Source organism: Choristoneura fumiferana, chromosome 21 (assembly GCF_025370935.1).
Source record: "Choristoneura fumiferana chromosome 21, NRCan_CFum_1, whole genome shotgun sequence".
In the NCBI taxonomy this organism is placed as follows: Eukaryota; Metazoa; Arthropoda; class Insecta; order Lepidoptera; family Tortricidae; genus Choristoneura; species Choristoneura fumiferana.
In genome coordinates, this window is record NC_133492.1 from 30815 (window position 1) to 39414 (window position 8600).

Here is an 8600-nt window from a genome sequence, read left to right on the forward strand (position 1 = left end):
AGCACTCAAAACCGACAATTTCTATTCGGTGCTATCTCTATATGCAGTGAATTCGAATGCTCTCGGCTTAGCCAAAGTACACAGTTTAGATACAGTAAAGGTGACGAACATTAAATAAGCTTTGATTGGAAGCGGCTTGCATCCACCATGAGCCTACATTTTTAACCAGGCCTTTAGCCTGGGTTTAAGAGCGAGCAGCTGCTGAGCTGGCAACGTTGCATTTTTGTTAGTTTTCTCGATTATTTCATAAAAATTGAATGAAAATTAAAAGTGGCCATCTGTTTTCCGTGCTATATGGCCTGCCCATTGCCACGTCAACGAGCTAATCTGATTGGCTATGTCTGAACCCCGTTCTACATATCTCCTTATTTCTGATTCGATCCCATACAGAAACCCCGAGCATGGTCCTCTCCATAGCTCGCTGAGCACCACGTCTCGAATGCTTATATCATCACTGGTAACACACACTGGTTGAAGACTTTCTGCTTAAGAGAAGTTTCCCTGCCGGCCGCGCGGCCGCGTTAGGTATTCGTTTGTGATATTGCTGTCTTTATCGCTCGTGACATAAGCGCTCGCAGCCGTCCCCCCCATGCCTTCCGCAACGACGTCCGTAATTTATATCGAGATAGCTGTAGGCTTTTCTAGATTTGGGCGGTTGAATTTTGGGTTTCGTTGTCCTCATATTATACGAAAAGTATAGCACAGAAATCAATGATATTTTACAATCAAGATATTCATTATATTTTCTATGCCTGTGGTTTTTTCGATTTTTGTAAAAATGCTTTATTAGTCTGTAATTCTCGTGCAAAGTTGACATCTTTTTTTTTGTTGACTTTTGAGCTCTTGTAATTCTGATATTACACATTTATTTATATGAAAATCTGAAAAACCACAGGCATAGATAATTACGTCTAGTCCATACTTACCTAGTTTGCTGCTGCCTAGTTTTCAAATGAGACCGGGACTACGTTTGAATGGAGAATGGAACGAAGAGAGTTTGGATGAAACATTGACATCTATGTACCTACCTTACGGCACATAGATGTCGATGAGACGTTGCGGTTTTCGTTCATTGATGTTCCGGTAACAGTAACTTGTCAATATTGTCATACTGTTTTAACTGTGTTGTTTAGAAACGAGGCGTTTAATTTGCCGGCTTAGCAACACGGGCGCGACTCGGAAACTTCCGCTGGCGTTACACAGCGGGTATACAAGCCCAATTGGGGACGTTTTTGAGCGATACATGTGTTACATAAACGCGTGTACAAAGGGAAGTTGGCGTGAACATAATTATTAATTAGGTAATGTAAGATTGTAAGAGTATGAATTTTCGTTTGTAATTTATAGTCTTTCACAATACAATACAAATTTATATAATTTATTGGCTTTTGCCGCGGCTTCGCCCGCGTGACATTCGGTTATCGCGTGCTGTTTTCTTGGGAAATGGGAACTGTGCATTTTTCCGGGATTAAAAGTAACTTACAAATAAATGTTTATTAGACAAATTTTATCCTGAACAATAATTCTATTGATTCGAATAATAAAATAGCGAGATTTAATTTTTTAATTTTTGTATAGCTGTTGCGTGTAACTTTGTCTCAATAATAAATAAATAAGTTATTGTGAAGATTTATTTATTAACGCGGATTTTACAAAATGCCACTTAAAAAAGTGAATATCGCAAGTTAATTAACATTGTTTGTACCTAGGTTAAGTTTTGAAATTATTATTTTATTTAATTAAAAGTAAAAAAAAAGTTTTTATGTATTTTCATTGTCATGTTATTTTACTGCAATGGCGTAAAAAGATTTTATAAATATTTTGATTTGTACAATTTATACGCAAAGTACTCGTATATATCATCATCATCATGTCAGCCGAAAGACGTCCACTGCTGGACATAGGCCTCCCCCACTCTCCACTCAGACCGGTCTTGTGCTTTCCGCATCCACCGCGATCCCGCGATCTTAACCAAGTCGTCGCTCCATCTTGTTGGAGGCCTACCGACACGACTCGTATATATAGCATAAATATATTTTAAATAGGTACCTAAGCGCTATGACATCGGACATTCATGTAGAGCTTAATGTGAGGTAAACAAATCGCGATCAACTAAAGTTTATTAGGGTTATGCACACACGCACCATGACGTGTGTCTGGTATTGATCGTGTGGCCACGCCTTAACAACGCAAGGCATACGCTGAAGCGTTATTGTGAAGTCTGCTCAAGTTTCTAGGTCACCTGGAAGTGGGTTAGGTTTCTGATTGCCAAGTCAGTGAAATCAGTCCTAAAAATGCCGGTTTTCAAACGTTGATTTATAGCCGCTTAGTTTGTCTAGAATCCACAATTTCATGATTTTCATGATTAGTTTTTTGGAGTCTTTTTTTTTATTTCAAATCCAAATTTGTTACTTTTACGTGTATCCCGTGAAATCATAACTGTACCTACCGTGTCCAGGGTGTAGGGGTTATAGCACGCAGCACGGATTGCTGAGGACCTGGGTTCGATTCCCAGTGCTAGTCTCTTTTTTGGTTTTTCTGTGCATTCAAACTCAAACTCAAACTCACAACATTTATTGACAAGATAATCACACTACATCACAACAAAAACACAGTAAAAACATAAATAGGAGAAGACATTCATGACTCAGTTTGTATTTTTTCATGATTTTCATTACATTCACGAAATTTTGGATTCTAGACAAACTAAGCGGTTTAAATAAATGTGACAAATGTCATGTAGATTAAATAGGTTTTGAGTTGTAAAGGGGTCACACACGGCTTCGCCGCCAGTTGCTTTTTAAGGTTCCGTAGCCAAAATGGCAAAAACGGAACTCTTGTAGTTTCGCCATGTTTGTCGGTCCGTCCGTCCAGTCATGGCTTAGCTTAGAAACTATTAGTGCTAGAAATCTGTAATTTTGCATGGATTGTTACATAATATAACAATTATGTCGAAAAAGTGTTAAAATTAAATGTAGGAAAAAAATGTTTTTAAGCTACCTCCATTATTATGTAAATTGGGGCTAATGTTTTTCTCGTGTAACCTTATAGCTTGGTGTATCGTTGGAAAGGTCTTTTAAAATAAATAAGTTGTACAGACGGTTTGTAAATACAGTGACTCGTATGCGAAATATTCAACTTAAACTGCTTTTTTTATTAAAATAGAGCGAGACAGACAGACGCTCTTGGCCGATTTTTCTTTTAACATGGCTAGACACTTGGGATGTCTGGATGAACTGGATCAAGCTGAACCGTACCTTCGCGTCTCTCCGCGTTGCCTAAACGAACATGTTCACTCGTCGCTACTGAATCTCCGTTCTCCGGTGCCTTGGCCCCCGTCTCAGCTGGCACGCTAGCGTTATTATATTTTCATCGTCAGATGCCGCTGTTTCAATATTGCCTTTAGTGGCTTCATAGTTCACCATAATAGACGCTTGTTACGGGCTGTTTCAGCAACAAATAGTTACTTCAGTTAGTAAACTTACGCCGTTTTTATTGTCTTACTAATATTATAATAGTTTGTAAAGATATTTAGATAAAACTGCGTTATTCTAGCCTATATAAACGTCCCATTGCTGAACATAGGCCTCCTCTGAGAATGAGAGGGCCGTAGTTCCAATTCGGGCCCAGTGGCGGCGCAGTAGACTTTTCTGCTGACTTACTACTTATTAACCTCACTAAAAAAGAGGGGTGTTATAAGTTTGACCGCTAATGTGTGTCTGTGTTGTCTGTGGCGCCGTAGCTCTTAAACGGGTGGGCCGGTTTGAATGCGGTTTTCTTTATTAGAAAGCAGGTTTTCTAACAATGGTTCTTACTTTCAGTTTCATCAAAATCGGTTTAGCCGTTTTTTGAAATATTGAACTTTGAAGTGACAGGGGGTGTTCTAACTTTTTGTTGGTTAGGTTATTGTTGAATATGTACTGAGTGGCAAAAAATCTAACCCTCAAATGTTGCAGTAACAGGTAGTTTTGTATAAAGAGTGGGCCAAATTTTGTGCCGCCAAGTAAGTTTATTGCATTTTCATTATAAAACTTCATTTTGTCACCAAGTTTGAAATCAATGATCTAGACGTAATTTCAGTGCTTACTAACCTTTTTATTTGTAAACAAATATTTTATTTTGAATAACAATTTCAATTTCAATTTCAATTCAATGTAATTCTATTGAAAACACACGTACGGCGAAGATGATCCTGGCTAGAACACCAGAATTCCACTATCACTACCAGATTATTTTATTGTAATTTTTTAAACCACAACTCTTACATACAAACATACATTATTATGTACGAACTTTCGTTGCAAGTAAAATAAAAGCTTGTTAGAACATACAAAAATGTATCCATAATATCAAACCCGACACAAAAACCTAAATGCACTGCATTAAAATAAAACCCAGGCATCGTCAACATTTTCTCCACCTATTAAAATTTAAAATTTCCGAGTGGAATAAAGACATAACGAGGCTCATTTGCATCCTTTCCCCGGACCATTTCCGACCCCGACCCTGCACAAAGATTTTAATGCGTTAGCTTTTATGGTATCATGGGAAAGGTTGGTGACAGCTGGGTTTGACATTTCCGGGAATTAACTGGCAACGTATACACGCAGGAAAAAAAAGAACCAAATTATTTAAAAGCCTATTTCGAAAACACGCCTGTAAAAATATCATTCAAAGTAAAATAATCAAATAACCTAACCAACTTAGAAACGTTGAAAAACCCCCGACATTGTCATTTCTAAAACGGCTCAACTGATTGTAACGAAGCATAGCTAAAAGCCACCACAAACAACTCGCTTCATCCGTTTGAGAGCCGCCATGCCACAGACAGACATTTATTGTCAATATTATAACACCCCTCTTTTTCATTGGAGGTTAAAAATTAAAGCAAAAATAATTTTGTACGAGTAGACCGATCTCTCTAAATGACTGAGTCTAACTTTATTGTGGAATATTACCTAAATCTGTGATAGTGGCGGTCTGGTAGCCTTCGATCAACAATACATACTGCTGATCGAAGATGGAAGCCTAGTGGATTGACCTATGGTGACTCAAGCAGAGGATCATAAGTTCAAATCCCGGTTTCCCACCCCTGAGTCTTTTAGAATTCTTTTGCGAAATTACTTTTGAAATTTACCACGAGGCAAAGACTACCTGCACATACCTGCGAAGTAATTCAATTAAATAGTGTCTGTGAAGGGTCCATATCGGTTCACATACTTATTGAACGTTTGTCATAACTTTAAAATATTAGTTTAATTATTTTGTATTAGTTTTTATCTGTATTAGATATTGTTGTATGGTATTACTGTTTCCGTCTTTTGTCCGCCATCCAACCCGCTATAGACAATATTCCAGCATGTGTCAACAGGGGCAGACTGTAAACCAGCGCTGGCAGCTTCCGCGTAAGCGCAGCATTAGCTGAGTTTGCTCCTTTTGCCGCAGGACAGACTACTATCTTGTATGGTTTATATTGTTGTCTTGCATTGTTTGTACTGTTGGCAATTAAATATTTTCTTTCTTTCTTTTTTTCTCTGAATCTAATGATTGTTTAGAATTTTATAACGATTTTCTAACAAAACTAACCAAACCTATTTATATAAAATAATAGTTTTCTATAGGATGACCAGACCATTTCAAATTCTCCGATAAATTTAAGGTGGGATGAAAATTATGACAAACGATGATTCGGACAAAAGTTACGGTATGGCCTAGCGAAGAGTACTTATGCGAACTTTGCCGCTCCTGTCTCTGAAGCTTCCAATCCACATTAAGTAGGCCTCGTGGGTATAACGACCCAAGCCTAAATTCTAAAAGGAGGCCTAAGCCCTGCAGCGGGATTAAATAAAAGCTGAGGCGATGAGACGTAGATAAGACTATTCTTGTGTAAAATAAATTCTGAACTTGTGAAAACTTATATCAAAGAACAACATTCAAACCAAGTCCAATCGACTTAGCGGCCACTTTAAATACAACGCTAGTCGGATATTAAACATTATTCATCGCCTTTAGAATTGAAAATGGCTTTGAGTCCACGCAAAGTTTTATTGAAAACTCTGCAATCCTTTGCAGAATTTGCAGCTTATGCAGACTTTGCAGTCTAAGTAAATAACAGGGCAAACGGTGGGAGTCAGATTTTAGTTGGGATTCTTTTCTTGAAGCTTTTGTGATGTGTTGAAGGAGTTTGAGGTTTGTGTTCTAAGTGGCAGTGGGCAGGGCATATTGTAGTAGAATTGACATAGAAAATAGACCACACAGCTTTAAGCTAATAGAGAATATTGAAAAACCTTTTTTCCAAGCTTTTATTTATTTGGCCTTTAATGTTGCTTTTCACCTGCTACCAGTGGTTGGATTAACTTGAAATTTGGTACAGGTACGTTAGTTGGATGAAAATGCAAGTACAGTTCATAAAAAGTGCAGACGGCAAAAGAAGTTAGGGCCCTGTAGAGCAAAAAATTAAACCACAGGTTCTGCTATTCAAGTTTTCAAATATTAAGTAATTTTATCATTATGTTTATTCCAAACAAATTAATTGGTATTTTCAATGTACGGTATCCAATCCGGTAGCTTAAATGACATCGTCTGTCACGTAACAAAATGACGGATTTCGCAATATATATGCTTATGTTTGTCCAATTAAACTTTGTACTAGCATAAAAATCGTTAAGTTATTTTCAAAAGTTGTAGAACTAAATTGGCTCAAGATGAAAAGTGGAAGCTGTGGTTCACTGGCTGGACCTAGCTTCTCCCAACGAACGCCATGGCGCCCTGTCGTGTATGAAATCTATAATCTGTAACAATTTATTTATTTTTTATTTATTATTAAAATACATTTGCACGGCATTACAGTGATAAACCAATACACCGAGAAACTTACAATGAATACTATAAGTAAAGGCAGACAAATCACTTATGGATACTGGATTGTCTAGCATCCATCACCTCACAGTATCGCAAACATTCGGAGGACACATTTGACCAGCGCCCCGCGAGCAGGTCACAGTCAGGTGCTGGCGCCAGCAGTGCGTTGAGCTGCGCCAGCGCGCGCGGCAGCGGCGAGCTCCTGCGTGACACCGTGCGCGCCGCTGGCACCGCCAGCAGCCCGCGTGCACGTGGACGGAGGGCTATCCGGCCCACTTCTGGGACGTACAACCTCAGATGAAAAGTTAAACAATGTTAACAATGAAAAGTTACTCCAGGAAAGCATTTTCATCTTTATTAATAAACAAAATATCGTCCCCGTTAACACAATGGTGCGTAAGCGATTTCAAACAAGGCTGCCAACCCTTAAATTGTAACAATAAATTAATTTGCTGGCTTCAAAGGATCATTTTGCATGGAAACAGCAGGCGTCTCAAAGCTTCCTTTGTCTTTTGAGATGTAATTATAAAGACTTACAGCCTTATTCATAAAAAGTTAAGCCTCCTTGAAGGCTCCTTGAAGGCCCGATGCTAAAAAACATGATTCATAACGTCTGTTAGCGCTAATCAGTCGATCAAGGCTCTGCTAAAGTTAGCGGACCGTAGACCCTCCTTTATCTCCTGCTAAGTCACAAAATGGCCGCCACAAGTTTGAACAGCTGACTTTGACAGAGCAAAAAACCATACCGAAGATATTTTGTGAAGGGTGAAGTTACGCAAAGATTAAAAAAAAAACCAGGAAAAAATATTTTCAGGAATTTGTATTTAAAAATCCTCTAAATTAGCAGCAATAAATTAACAATAAGTATGAAAAAAAAATAGGATGATTAACAATTTATGGCTTTTGCACAACATAAACATGCGGATCGGAAATGGCGGGAAACAAACTTGTCGCTTTTTATTTTTTTCCTGCTAATTTGCTGTCACTGCTGTCAACTTTTTTTTTTTAATTATCGATTAGGCCATTTTGTCTTTGATTTGTCAAGGTGGCCAAATAACGAGTCTAATCAGTCTATCAGCGCTCAACAACTAGCAGACTGCTAGCAAGCGTTTATGAATCATACTTTCTTGACAACCGTCTAACAAGCTTAATCAGTCTGCTAAGTAACAGACCGATCAAACCTCAATTAAGGATTTTTATGAATAAGGCTGTTAAAATATAAGGTTCTGTTTCCCCAGACACCACATTCTTACTGTAATATCTCATCCCACTTAATATTATAAACGCGAAAGTTTGGATGTTTGGATGTATGTTCGTTACTCTTCCACGCAAAAACTACTGAACAGATTTGAATGAAATGAAATTTGGGATGGAGGTAGCTGGACGTCTGGAATAACACATAAGCTACTTTTTATCCCGATATTCTCACGGGATAGGGATAAAATCTTGAAATGTCAACCGCTGGGTTTAGAGTATTGAAATTTTGGATAGTTGTTCTTGACAAAACCTCAATGAAGACCACGATCTAAATTTTGGGAATTCCCAGAGGAATTTTGTAAAATTCCGGAATTTCAATTAGAACTACTAGATCGAATAGTTGTCTGTCTGTCTAGTTAAATATAAATAAATGCTAATGCTGTGAGTATGTATATTTTTCAGGCGTTACTTTGCGGTCCATACTCCATACTGAACTGAAACAATTACGTTTATGCAAGGAATGTGTGTTCATGCAGCTCCTC